This window comes from Psittacula echo, assembly GCF_963264785.1.
Source record: "Psittacula echo genome assembly, chromosome: 6".
Lineage (NCBI taxonomy): Eukaryota > Metazoa > Chordata > Aves > Psittaciformes > Psittacidae > Psittacula > Psittacula echo.
The window spans coordinates 13,973,973-13,986,778 of NC_137743.1; the positions used below are offsets into that span (position 1 = coordinate 13,973,973).

The 12,806-nt window shown below is 45.7% G+C and overlaps 1 protein-coding gene across 2 annotated transcripts in view; it reads left to right on the plus strand.

The window, feature by feature from the left end:
- SH3PXD2A (SH3 and PX domains 2A) overlaps window positions 1-12,806 on the plus strand; it is a gene marked incomplete at both ends in the record, with an annotated part of 250,002 nt that overhangs the window by 167,898 nt on the left and 69,298 nt on the right. The gene's annotated exons all lie outside the window — the stretch shown is intronic.

Genomic DNA, 12,806 nt, shown 5'->3' on the forward strand with positions numbered 1-12,806 from the left:
TCCTGTGGCTCTGGAGGGAAGCTGGAGCTGATCTGCTATGGCATTAGGGGAAGAGGGATTGAGTCAGTGTAGCTCAGGTGCCATTTTTGGATGCTGCCCTGCTGGGTTCTTTTTGGCCTCCTGCCCAAGTGATGTGTTCCTCCATCCCTGTGAGGGATGGAAGCTCAAGTCAGGCTCCCTCCCTTGACTGTCCCACCCCCACATGCTGCCAGGTCTTCTTCTGGGATTGTTTCCTCTTCTCTGCTTCTAGGTGCTTGGCCCCTTGCACAGCTACAGCTTGGAAACAGTGGGATTTAGGGATGCTCTTTCTTCATTTAGCTGGTATGAAGAGGAATGTGAAGCAGCTCTCTGATCAAATGAGCTGCATAAAGGGACTCTGTTCCAGCCATCCTCTTGCCTGATTTTAGAGCAGAGGAGGAATGCTTCCTTCTGTTCAGAGCTGGATATTGTGGGAGTGCTCACACAATGAGCGAAGGAATATGCCAAGGGAGTTGGTAGTTGCAGCCTCTAACAAAGACCAGCTTTATGACACTCAAACAAGTGATGGGGTAAATAAGCACGAATTTCCAGGGTGTGCTGTGAGAGCCTTTTAAGGTAACAAATAGCTTTGAAATGTAGTTTCCTCTAGGTGCAGACACTACTCTGTCTCTAAACAAGAGACAAGTAGGCACTTTAAAATGCAATCATCTCCCAACAAGTCAGGCCTGTGAACACATCTTTGGTCAAGGCAGAAGATGTGCTGGGAGGAGGCTTTGGGGCTTGAGCACAGCTGTCCCACACTGTCCAGCAGGAATCCCGCAGCTGCCGTGTCTCAGGCATGTGCAGGCACAACACAAGCATGGCCTGTTGCAGAAACATTTGGGGAATGCCTCTGACAGCCAGTGTCACCTCTACCCTGACCTCTGCCTTGCCAGAGTGCATGTCTAGCTAGTCCTGTGCTCGCTCCTTAGAGCAGAGACAATTAATCCAAGTTCAGAGTTTAATAGGAGTTATGGAAACATTTACTGCTGCAGCTGATACTGGTTGTAAACATTTGAGACCTTCTGAACCAAATGCAATAGCATGGCATGTCCTTAACTAAACAGAAGGGAGTCTTTGCACTGCTCTGGGGTACCTCTACATGCCAGCCCTGAGCCTGGCTTCCTCTTGTGCAAAGAGCTGTATAAACACGCAGCCCTTTACTTGGATATGATCTAATTATAAATGATTTGACCTGCAGTCAGCTCACAGATCTGGAGCTTCACTGAAGCAAATGAGGCTCTGTGTAGGCATGGAAGTTTGTTGTGGCCTGAACTGCCACATGTGCTGTTTGTTACTTTGGATTTGCGGAGCTTTACTTGACATGCTGCAGAGCTGCCTCACAAAGCTGCCTTCATGTTACCAGGCAATTGTTGCTCTATGACCATCTGTCAGTGCGGAAGAGACCTCAGTACAACTGTGAGGAGTGGTTACCATGGGCATATTCTGCGCATTCACAACAAATGGTCTCGTCTAGGTCTCTCCAAAGACCCTCTGTAGCAAAAAAGGAAGGAACTGCTTTCTGGACTCCAATTTGTCAATCACATTAACCAAATGAACAGCAACTCATTTGTCACTCAAAATAGGCACCACTACCATCATTGTGTGGTTTTCTCTGCTCAAATCAAAATAAGGGCAGAATTGCTGCAAGTCTAGTAATGGATATTTGCATGGTACATTACAAACCACAAATTAGGTTAATCCACTCCACAAACCCTACCAGCTACCATCTGTGCCTGGTGAACTAATTAACCCTTGAGACATCTGCTAATCCTGATGTGGCTGTAAAACCAGTTGGGGTATATATCTTCCCAAAGATGTCCCCTGTGTGTTGCTCCCCTCTCTCTCTACCCTTGCTGGCTAGAGCAAGTTTCAGACTCCTGGAGTAAGATGATCTTGCCTTTTGCCCTTGCTGAGAATCTTTCCTGGCTGGTTTCATGCCAAAGTTGTTAACACATTCCCCAGTCATGAAGCTGAAGGAAGCATCTGGGGCCTGGTGTTTGGTGCCAATAGGGAGCCTTGCAGCTTTTCCACACCAAGTCTCAGTGCTCCTCAATTACTGAGAGTGTTCTCCTTGCTGACGGTGGGGTTAGATGCAGCAGAAGAGATGCTGCTTTGCCTTTGCTTTCAAAGCTAAGGCATGGTTCTCTGCCACCTGCCTTGTGCTTACTGCTTTCAGTGTGCACTAGCAGGAGCGCTGCTGGCCACCACCTTCTGAAATCCTAACAAAAAAACCCACTGCTTGCTCCCTCCCACTGCCCTGACTGCCCTACTTGCTGCTGAGGGCACAGCTGGCTTCAAGCTGCTGCTTAGTGGCTTTCTCTGGCAGTTTATTGCTATGTGGTAGGATGCTCCTCCAAATGAGAGGGAATAAACTTAAAGTTCATGGCTCCATCAGCACTGCAATGTCTCTTTCTCAGCTGACCAGAGAAGTACATCAAGCTGGCTGTGCTTTGGCTGAGTCTGCCAGCTGAAGTCTATATAAATAGCCCCTGTAATTGAGCACTTAGAATATTAACTTAACAGTTTGGTCCAAGCCAGTGTTGCCTCAATGAGGATGCTGATGAGGCTTGGCTTCCTCAGCAGAGAGAACTATACTTCAGCTTAGTTCCCATGTCCAATTTTTGGACTAGTAGAATATGGCAGCACCCAGACAACAATCTCTGCTTCCTTTCCCTCCTGTAATCTGAAACTAGGAAGGATGTCTTTGCTGGCAAGCAAATAATAAAAACTTCAGAGTCCATTGGAAGCTACTTCTCAGACTTTTTACAGAAACATCTGTAATGCTCTCTTTTTCCCTCAGAAGGGAAATCAAGTAGAGTTGAGAGAGTTGCAACAGTGACAGAAGTGAGAAACAAGCAGATCACTATAACACCAAGGGCCCTCCTGGATGATCACTTTGTGGGGTTGCTGCCATGGGCGTATAGGTAGAACTGATGACAAGAATTGTTTCTTTAGCCTAATTCTTTCTTACTAAGGAAACCTTCTTCACACACAGAGGATGTGTGCTGTCAGCTTCAGGGAGATGTCTTAATTGTAATTTCTTTATCTGGGATAGGGTTTTTTTCCTGCTTCCTTTGTAATTACAAAGGGAAGTGCCTTGCCTCTTCAGCTTTTTCTGTCTTTGCAGCTGAGCTGTGCTCATCACTTCAGAGCTGAACCCTTCTGGTCCTGTCATGCTGCATAGGTCCAGTGTGAATTACAGCTCCATGGCATGTGACTGGTTTTGGTTCTGGGTTTGGTTTTGTTTTTTCTTTTAATAAATGTACTTTATCTTCTTAACTTCAGTTTGAGCTGCCTCCTTTGAGGCCATATGGAGAAATGGCATGCGCTAGCCTTTCTTTATCATTCAATGGGGTCACAAATGTGTGAGCCGCTAGTGGGACAGCAAGGCTGTGTGGCTGAAGCTGTCTCTGCCTGTTGCAAGATTGAGATGCCCACCCTAGGGACAAAGCTTTGTTGGCGGAACTGAGTGTGGAACTTTATAGGTCTGCAGCAGGCATTTAGCTACACATGGGTACAGGGAGAGGATAGGACATACAGCCTCCAGCCTTGGCAGATATTTAAGGGTATTTGTGGGAGATGGCTGTAGTGGAGGAAGAAGGAAGGATAGACCTCTGTAAGAGATCCACAGTGCTGCCTTTCCTTTGCCTTAAGGTTGTAGTACTGTTGGTAGGATGTCATCTGGAATGGTTGATGCTCTTCTAGTATTAGAAGAGCTGTGAATGCAGCTGCAAGCATGCTGCGGGCATGACTTAACTTACTCAGTTGACTGTTAAATCTGTCTCAATTTTCTCCTCTCAGCCAGAGGAAGTCTGAACCTTTTCAGTGGGTTCTCAAAGGGGCCAAATTTAAGGGTGTGTTACTGAAGATGTTGAAAAAACCAACTAATATGGTGAATCCCACCATGAAACAATGCATCTCCTGTCAGGGTAGTGACTGCAGCAGATGTCATGTGGCTACCCACATTGAGTGCATGAGTAGTGAAGTAGGCAGTTGGTTATTGCTTAATGAATCTGAGCCCAGGTGATAGCAGCAAAGCTAGGATGTGGTTTTGAACTCCAGTATTAGTTTGAGTCATTCTGCTGTTGTGGTATCTGTCTCTGAAGTCTGCCTCCCTGTCCTCCATCCAAAGGGAAAGCTTCAGCTTGGAAGTTTAATCTTTGGGTTTTTAAGCTGGTGAATGTGGATCTAAGTTTGTTGAAGCCCATGGCAAGGGCCCAGGAACATCTTAAACCACATAGCTTGGGCTTGGTGACTTAATCCTTGTAAGAAATCTGTGGTACGACATGATCCCTGCAGACTGAGGCATGTGCTCTTGTTTGCGTCCTGATGAATCACACGTGCGTGCTGTGTTCCTTGCATTGTTTTCCACAATTAGCACAGAAAGAGTGATGGTGGACTGGCTCCTTGGTGCCATTTGGCCTGTTGATGAGGATGGCTGGACGAGGTACTTTGCCAGCCGCTATTTTGTAACGTCACAAGCATGTACTGACAGGATTGCTCTTGATCAGAAATCAGGATCTGTTCCCCACCATGCGATTAACCTTCTTGGCTGTATCTACTAATTACTGCATGGAATTCAAAAACAGCAGATTCTGGCAGAACATTTTGGTTCTCACATAGCTTCTTCTTCTTTTTTTTTTTTTTTTTTTTTAAGCAAGAGGTTAAAAGATTTAGTAATAAAAGAAGGATAGAGCAGGCAGAAGCTTAGCAACCAAGGACTAAACAAACCTTAGCATATAATTACTAGGGATGTACATCGTGGGCCTGGTTCTGGAAGGAGTCAGGAGTTAATTATCTCAGGGTGAATCCTCAGTTCAGTCCTTGATGATGGATCTTCCTCTTCTCATGATGGAGAATTATTCTTTCTCAACTCGCTAAACTTCCCCAATTTACTAAACTCCAAAATCTGTTCAGTTTACTGGCATTTGCCTGATGCAGCAATTCCCAAAACAGCCATTTTCTTTTGTGATATTTTTAATAAGCCTGCAAGTGTCTCTATTTTAAATTCTTCATATAACTGAAGGAACATCCAGTCTGTTGGGTTTTTTTTTTCCAAAGCAGGGCTAATGTGCTGTGCTCAGAGTGGTATATTTGAGGAAGAGCATCAGCTAAGTCAGGCAGACTTCATTCCTTGCAGCATCTGTGTGTGTGTATGTGACCCAATTCTGCATCTTCAGTCAAGATGTGAATCTGTCCACTCCAATCCCACACTGCAAATCCAGCCTGTGATATTCTGGCAGGAGGAAACTGATCTCACACTTCTCCTTGTGCACCGTATTTTTGAAGTCACTGCTTAAACCAAAATGTTTTGGACTTCTGCCTGAGGCTACTGAAAAGAAGAGCAGATAGGAGACGTTTTTCTGCACCGCTTCATTTTTCTGCTGACATGTGGTCCTTAGATGTATAGGAACCCTGTCATCTTCTGGGTGGCCCATACGCTGGGGTGGGAGGCAGATGGGATAAGAGAGGAAAGAATTGTATATGTGTTGTGTGGGTTTTTTGTTTTGCTCCTTGGCTTTTAAGCTGAAGTGAGGGGACAGGGTACAGGATTAGGGAAAGGAATGTGTTTGTGCTCTTTGCCGTTCCCAGTTCAGAGTCAATGCCGCGCAGAGCCCCGTGTCAGGAGGAGAGGGCAGGGAGGCTGGATGGGCAGGGAAGGACTGCAAGTATGAGGTGTGGCTTGAGCACAGCTACGGCAGAACAGCACACACCCTTGTGAATGTTTCAGCCTTCAGCTGAGTGCCAAGAAAACACTCGGTACCTTGGGGGATGTAGTGGCATTTCTCGTGGTTTTAAGGAGTTGTGTATTCTCCATCTGCTCTTCTTCTGCCTTCCTCCTCTGTCTGTCAGTGACAGATGGTATTAACACTGCCTGCATGGGTTTTCCTCTTGCACAGAGAACTGTGTGGTGTTGGATTTTGATTTTGGCATGTTAGATAAGGCAGGTGAGAAATGCACTTGGACGTTGGAGTGGAGGGTGATGATCCTCAGCCGTTGCAGGAATCCGTGCACAGCACAGACGGGTCTGGCTGAGAGGAGCAGACGTCTTACCTGTGTGTCTTAGATAACTTAGTCTCAGGCTAGTGAGCACCTGAAACTTTAATCTCTCTTGTGAGAAGGAAACCTAGATGGCAGAGTGTGTGTCCTCAGGTTATTGAGAGCAATCAACCTCTAAAATAGCACTCCTGAAGTGCCTCCAGCTTTGTGCATGGTTTTATAGTTGTCACACTCTGGCTGTGTCTGGGCTGTGTGACAAGCAAAACCCTCTCCAGTCTGCTCTGGATGGAGTGGCTTATCTAACCAGAGACGGCTGGAAACATTACTTATAAAGGTGTTCAGCAGGAGTTATCATGCATACATTGATTGGCCAGCTCAGTCTGCTGCCAGCTAAAACAGGCTGCCTGGACATGCCGATCCTGTAATACGCTCTCTGTGCTTGGCAGCGTGATTTCTTCACAGTTGGAATTTGACTCTAGTTCTTTCTTTTTCTTTGAGCCATGCATGAATCCTAGTGTGCGTATGTACCTGTGACTTTCCAAGTGTAATGGCTGAGGCTTCTGTGTCCTCCTTGGCGGTGCTAGAGGCACTTTTTTTTCCCTTGGAGGGGTGATGCTCTAAGTTTGTACAGCTGTAGATGTGGATTAGCGTTCGGATATTCTAGGCACTCCCCAGCAAAACTGGGAACTGCTACAATACTGTATGTGCAGGGGCTGTACCACAGTGATCACGTGGGAAGCAGTCCTTGCTTGCCATGTGGAAAGAGTTAATGTGTGCTATGGCTGCCAGAACCAAAGCTAAACAATCCTGGATACTTCTGGATCTGTGAATAGGATTACGATGGTCTTTTGCAGGAGTAAACAGAGTAGGAAATTGGGACTAACTTTTCTTTATGTTAGTACTTTTAGAAGGGATGAAGGACTGTATGAGGCTGTGGAAATGCAGCTGTTGAGTGGGTCACTGTGCAGTTTGTCAGGCATACGATCCTCTTTCCTCACTGCTCCATCCTGACTCAGGAAAGGGCTCTCTGGTTGTGGATTTCTCCCCTGCAGGAGCAAGTTATCCAGATGATGAATTTCTGAGGCATGCTCGAGTCACATGAAAGCCAGATGTGAACATTTTCCAAGCAGTGTGTGTGGGTCTAGCATACGCCAGGCTACGTGGCAAGTGGAAGTGGTCTGAGATTGGTCTGCAGCCTGGTGCTGGGGAGGCAAGGAGTCCTGGCAGCTCCCAGAGCAGCCACATTTGCCAAGGAGAGGAAGGTCCTCGTTGGGCTTCTCACTGTGGCTCAGCACATCTGCTCCCACCTCCTGCACAAATGCAGCACCTCTTCCTGAGTACAAGTCTTGCACAGGCTGTTCATGATGAGGCTGAACTTGGTGAATAAGACTAAAATTAAAGCCCTTATTTAATGGCTGCTGCTAATCCTCTTACTCCTGCACTTTAGCTGGATTTGCATGTTTGATAATCTACTAGGCAAATATTTTTTTCAAGATGTAGCCCTTCAGGATGCTGTCTCTTGAACAGATGGCATGGGGAGTGGAGGTGTTCTGCTTCAAGTATATAGAAGAGGAGATAGATACCTCTGCAAGGATGAGAGGTTTACTTTAAAACACAGTCTCCCGGGGGGGGGAATGAATATATCTGTTTTCCTTCGAGAACTACCTTAAAACACTTGCTTTAAATCCGATGCATCAGCATCCTACAGACATAAGAGCAAGGAAAGCTTATTTAAGCTACTCTGGTTAGGAACAGGGGTGGCTGCTACTTGCCCAGCAATTTCAATAGCAAATAAACCTGTCATTGTGGTACCTAAGAGGTGCAATGGCTGACCAGGCCTGCCCTGGGTCAGGCAGTGGGCACAAATGTTGTTTTTGTTTAGGTCTCTGGAGCCTGGAGGGAGAAACATCAATGGCTCAGTTCAGCAGGGTGCCTTGAGCAGTAGTGCTTGAAATAGATCAAAACACTCACAACCTTTCTGTGCCATCCTCCCATTTCTCTGGCTATCTGTTTTTCTCTGCCCAATTGAATGAATTAATTGTGTGAGCCAGGAATGTGTGAAAATGGTTCCAGTTTAGATAAAGGCTCATCTGCATTTTCACTCTTTCCAAGCTTTTTTACACTCACATTGTAGAGCTACATGCACACTCTGTATCAGAGTAATTCTCTGATAAAAGCACTTCTGTTCATGAGGGAGGTTAGCAACATTATTTCCCTCTCCCTTCCCTAGACTGGGACTATTACCTTCCCATTTAACCAAAGTGCCAATCCCCAGATGAATGGGAAGGAGCTAGAGGAGAGTAACCTGGAGACATGTTGACAAAGGATGGTCGGTGGGTCTGGGGTTGAAGGCTTTGGAAATAGCTCACAAGGAGATGGGGGAACACTGACCATGGTGCTGTCTGCACATGGGAGCAGAAACAGGCCTCACAGTTTTGGAGTTCTTCATGGATCTTCCTGCTTTTGGTTGCATGGTTTGCCAGCCTCACCTTGTCAGGAGGAGGAGGTTGTTCCTCTGCTTATCTGAAGAGAGCAGAAAGGAAGTGATGAAGGGAGAATTGGAGACAAAATCCCGGGAGGAATCTCTGGAGGAGCCAGAAGAAGGATTGAGTAGACTGAGCCTGGTCCTCGGGGGTTCTTTACCTTCTCTAAGCAGTGAGGTGTCTCCTCCGAGCACCCGGGGCAACAACATGGCATTTCATTTCTACCAGCTTCTTAGCAGGCTTGACCTTCAAAATCTAGACTGAAATAAAGGCTTAATTTCTGTTTTCTGTTCTGCCATATGTGACAAACATTAGTGACCAAGGCTCTAGGCCAATTCTAAGAAATTAATACTTCTAAGGAACAGCTTACTCAGCCTACTCTTGCTGACTTATCAAATAACACTGTTGGGATGAGAACACCACCATTCTTCTTTTAATGCCTTTTATTTGAACAGTGATGAGTAAAAGCAGCATTTACTTCCTCCAGCTCCAGCCAGTTACTGGACCACCAGTGAAGTTCTCCGGGGTGGAACACTGACTTCCCAGGAAGCCAGTATAATTTCAGCCTAAGATTGTACTGCTTAGTCTCTTTCCACCCTTCCAATAAAGACAGGAAAGGTTTATGTCTGGGAAATGAATCTGCAAAATGCTCAGCTGCACTCACCACTGTGGTCCTTGAATAACTGAGCCACTAGTACCTCCTCATGGACAGGACTAATGACCTAGAGAACTGATCACTCTCGGAAAGAGGCAGTCTCTTTCAGATGTTAGCATCTCTTCAGCATGGCCACCTGTTCTTATAATTCTTTTCTCAGTATTTTAAAGTGCACCTTAGCAGCTGCTGGGGGATTTCAGTATTTCCAAGTGATGCTTAAGACAGGGCTTCATGAGAACAAAAGTGTTTGATTAGTTAAATGGACCTAGGCCTGTTTTCTTCTGTGAAAGGCAACTTCCATACAACAGGTCATGCCTGTATAATTAAACTACTTCTACCATCCAAAGCAAGGTAGCCACATCCAGATCACTTGTGGGGACTTGTCTTTGGCCCATACTTAACTTCTCAGCTATGCACAGAAATCGCTTATGGCAAGGGCTACATGGCCAGAATGACAACCATGCTGAGACTCATAAGCAGTATGATCCAACTCCCAATAATTGCTGGAGGAATATTGTCGTGAAATATGTAGCTTAACAGGCTAGACAACTATAAAGACACTAGGTTTAAAAAAAGTTTATTATAAAGGACCCTGATAGCCCCTGTTATGTGCAACCTCTGAATCTTTAGGAAGGTGTTCCTTCTGGCCTTTACAGCAGTAATACATAATGGACTCAACATTGAACTGAACATTTTAAGCAGTGTTACCAACAAAAAGAAACCTGCGTCAGTAGCTACTGCTAAAATGCCTATGGAGGAGTTTCTCTGCACCTGCTGGGCCAGGGACCCAGCTGGAGGTGCAGTACTGATGTGAACCATGAATGTGGCATCTCCTGGATTTCAGTAGCACTGCATTTGTGCGTGTAACTCCAGACTGACTCTAGGTTTTGTAGGTTTTCCTTGAAGCTCACTTGTGCTCTGACTGCACACAAGACAAATAGTCTGCTGCTAAAATGAGATGAGTGGAGCTGTATTGCAAGCGTTAGTCCCCAGCAGTCTGGCACCTATTCTCTTGCCAGTGGTGGGAGGAGCAGCAAAACCACCAGTTTCACTGGCAGCAGAAAAGCTTCTGGTGAAATCTGAAATAATCCATTTCATGTGTTTCTATCACCACAGTAACCAGCTTAATTATATCTTTAAAGACTTTCCACCCCCCCCCCCAACACCTTCCTTTGCTTCCCCACCTGAGGAGCCCATCTGGGGTTGCCCACCTCTGTGGTGGCAGCTCAGGTAGGATGGGGTTCAGTGGCCATTTCTAGCTACACGCCTGCTCTGTTGCTATTTCTGTGCAGCACGGCTCCAAAGGGAGCCTCCTCTGTGCTCTTCACAACCGCCTCAGCCCTGCGGCTTAGCTGGAATTTATGGACCTGTGTTTCTTTTGAGCTTTTAAAAATAATTCTGATCAGAGGGGTTTGTTCTGGCTCCAGCTGAAGCTGGCAGCAAGGGCTGTAGGGGCTGGTGTTAGGAGCAGAATTGGGATGCTGTTGCCTTAGGAGTGGCTTTCTTTGAGCAGGCAACTTTAATTTCCCTTCCAAATACTGAGATTTCCCCACCCACCCACCTCCAAGTCATCTGAGACCAGCCAGTGCTTGGCCATGCGGCAACAGGGGAGAGGAGAGGCAGGAAGTGAGGGTTTGTTCGTTTACCGTTACCAATCCCATTGGAAACCAGCTCCAAGCCCCATGCAGAATTCCAGTAAAACTCTGTCCTAAAGGAGAAGCCAGGGGCTGTTCAAAGCTTGTGTTCAGTTGGCTCGGGCACAGCGTGCTTCTGGGGCCTTTGACCTCCTCCCCGTACCCTGGCTCCCTTCGCGGCTCTTCATTTGAGCTCCCTGTGAAGTGGAATCCATCACTAATGTATGATATTTTTATTATTTGTAGGGGGGACTCTTAGAAGCTGGTAGCAATTAGAGCTGAAACGTCTTGGAATAAAGAAAAAAATCCCCAAGAAGGAAGTTTAATGCTAAGCAGATGTGCAGGAGCAGCTGAAATATGCTAGCTGTCTTCTGCTTCAGAAGCAACCTCATCCGCATAGAGCTGCTGTCAGGCTGGGGCAGCTGAGAAGTGCTGCTGCTTTTATGCTGCTTCTTGGGCCAGGGAGCCCATGTTGGGGACCTGTGGGATTGTTTACCACTTAATCCTTAGATTGCCCTTTTGTTGTGGTTTAGAGCAACGGTTTTGGCAAGGAAAAAAATACTTTGTTTAAAAATTAATTTTAAAAAAGGCTAATATCTAACAATTGTTTTTTAGGGTGAGCTTGATTCCTTGAGATCTCACACAGGGCGTTTGTAGATATGGCTGCTGTGGATCTAAGTTTAAACTCACTCTGTTCTTGGCCAGACAAAGATGCAGGGTATTCCCAAGCTTGTGTTAAGCACAGCTCATTGCCTCTATCTTTAACTGTTGGCTTTTGTTGCCAGCCTGGATTGGGGCAAACTGTTCGAAATCTTCCCAATTGCTCCTGCAATCCATCCTCTGCTTTATTTATCACTGCCGCATTCAGGTGGTTCTGTCTGGAAAAAGGTCTGACAGCTGACTGAAGTTCATAATCCTGTTCCTGAAGGCAGTGGAAGTCTATTCAAAAGCCAGTAGACAAGTTGCTGACAACAACTCCTTCGCACCCTTTCCCGTGTATGCCCTAAGTCTGTAATAGAAACATGCTGTATATTCCCTCTATCAGCTAAAGCAGAAGTTACTCTGCCAGATGATTTCCTGTTGTACTCTACCAATGTAAAGCTTTTTCTTTTCGTCTTAAATGATTATCCAAAGTAAATTATTGTGATTTACCACAGTGTATTTTGTACTATATTGTGACAGTGCAGTGCATGGGCTTGGGACTTAGGTGGTTGGAAGATTTCAGGTTTTTCCCTGAATAGGCACTATTGGAGAATTTACTGAAAACCAAGTGAAATACTGAATCCATCTGAATTAGAGTTTTGCTCTAACAAGGTAAAAATTGTGTGTCTGATTTAAAGAAAGGATTTCAAAACCTCACCATTCCCATTGAGCTGAGGAAATGCAGTAATGTGTTTCTTGGACCTCTGGTTTCCAGTGGGAAGGCTTGAAAGCTGTTTCTTATGCTTTGTATCATGCTAGCAATTTCTCAGTTACGTACATACTAGGAATCTATTACTGATTTTTGGCTGACTTGATGAAATTCTGCAGGTCAAAAGACAATAGCAAGTCTAGCAGAGCAGGCCACCAATACAGCTTGCCCCTTTCCCTAGGTTATTGAAGGGTGCATCTTCTGTGCTGTGCAATTGGTGGGTCCAGAACTGGGTTCCCCATTGCAGATGAGTTTTTAAATAGTTTTGGATTTTTTTGTCAGCATGCAGGAATTTCTTAGCCTATCCTCGTCTGTTCTCCCAGGCAATGTGAAAGTAACAGCTACCCTTCTGCACCCTCATTCCGAGAAGAGGAGTGTTTGCTGGTTTTAATTTAGAAAGGGGGCAAACCTGCTAAATTTTGAAACATGCTTCCAGTGTATTGAAACAAAAAAACCCAAACCCAAGCACTCAGTGTTTGAAGATTATTCCCAGAATCCCAACCCAAGTATTTACACCTCATTTCATGGAGGGGGAGGGAAATCTTATGACCTTCTTCGTAGCAACTCTGTTAGCTTTCTCCTTAACTAGGTTTCTGTGCTGT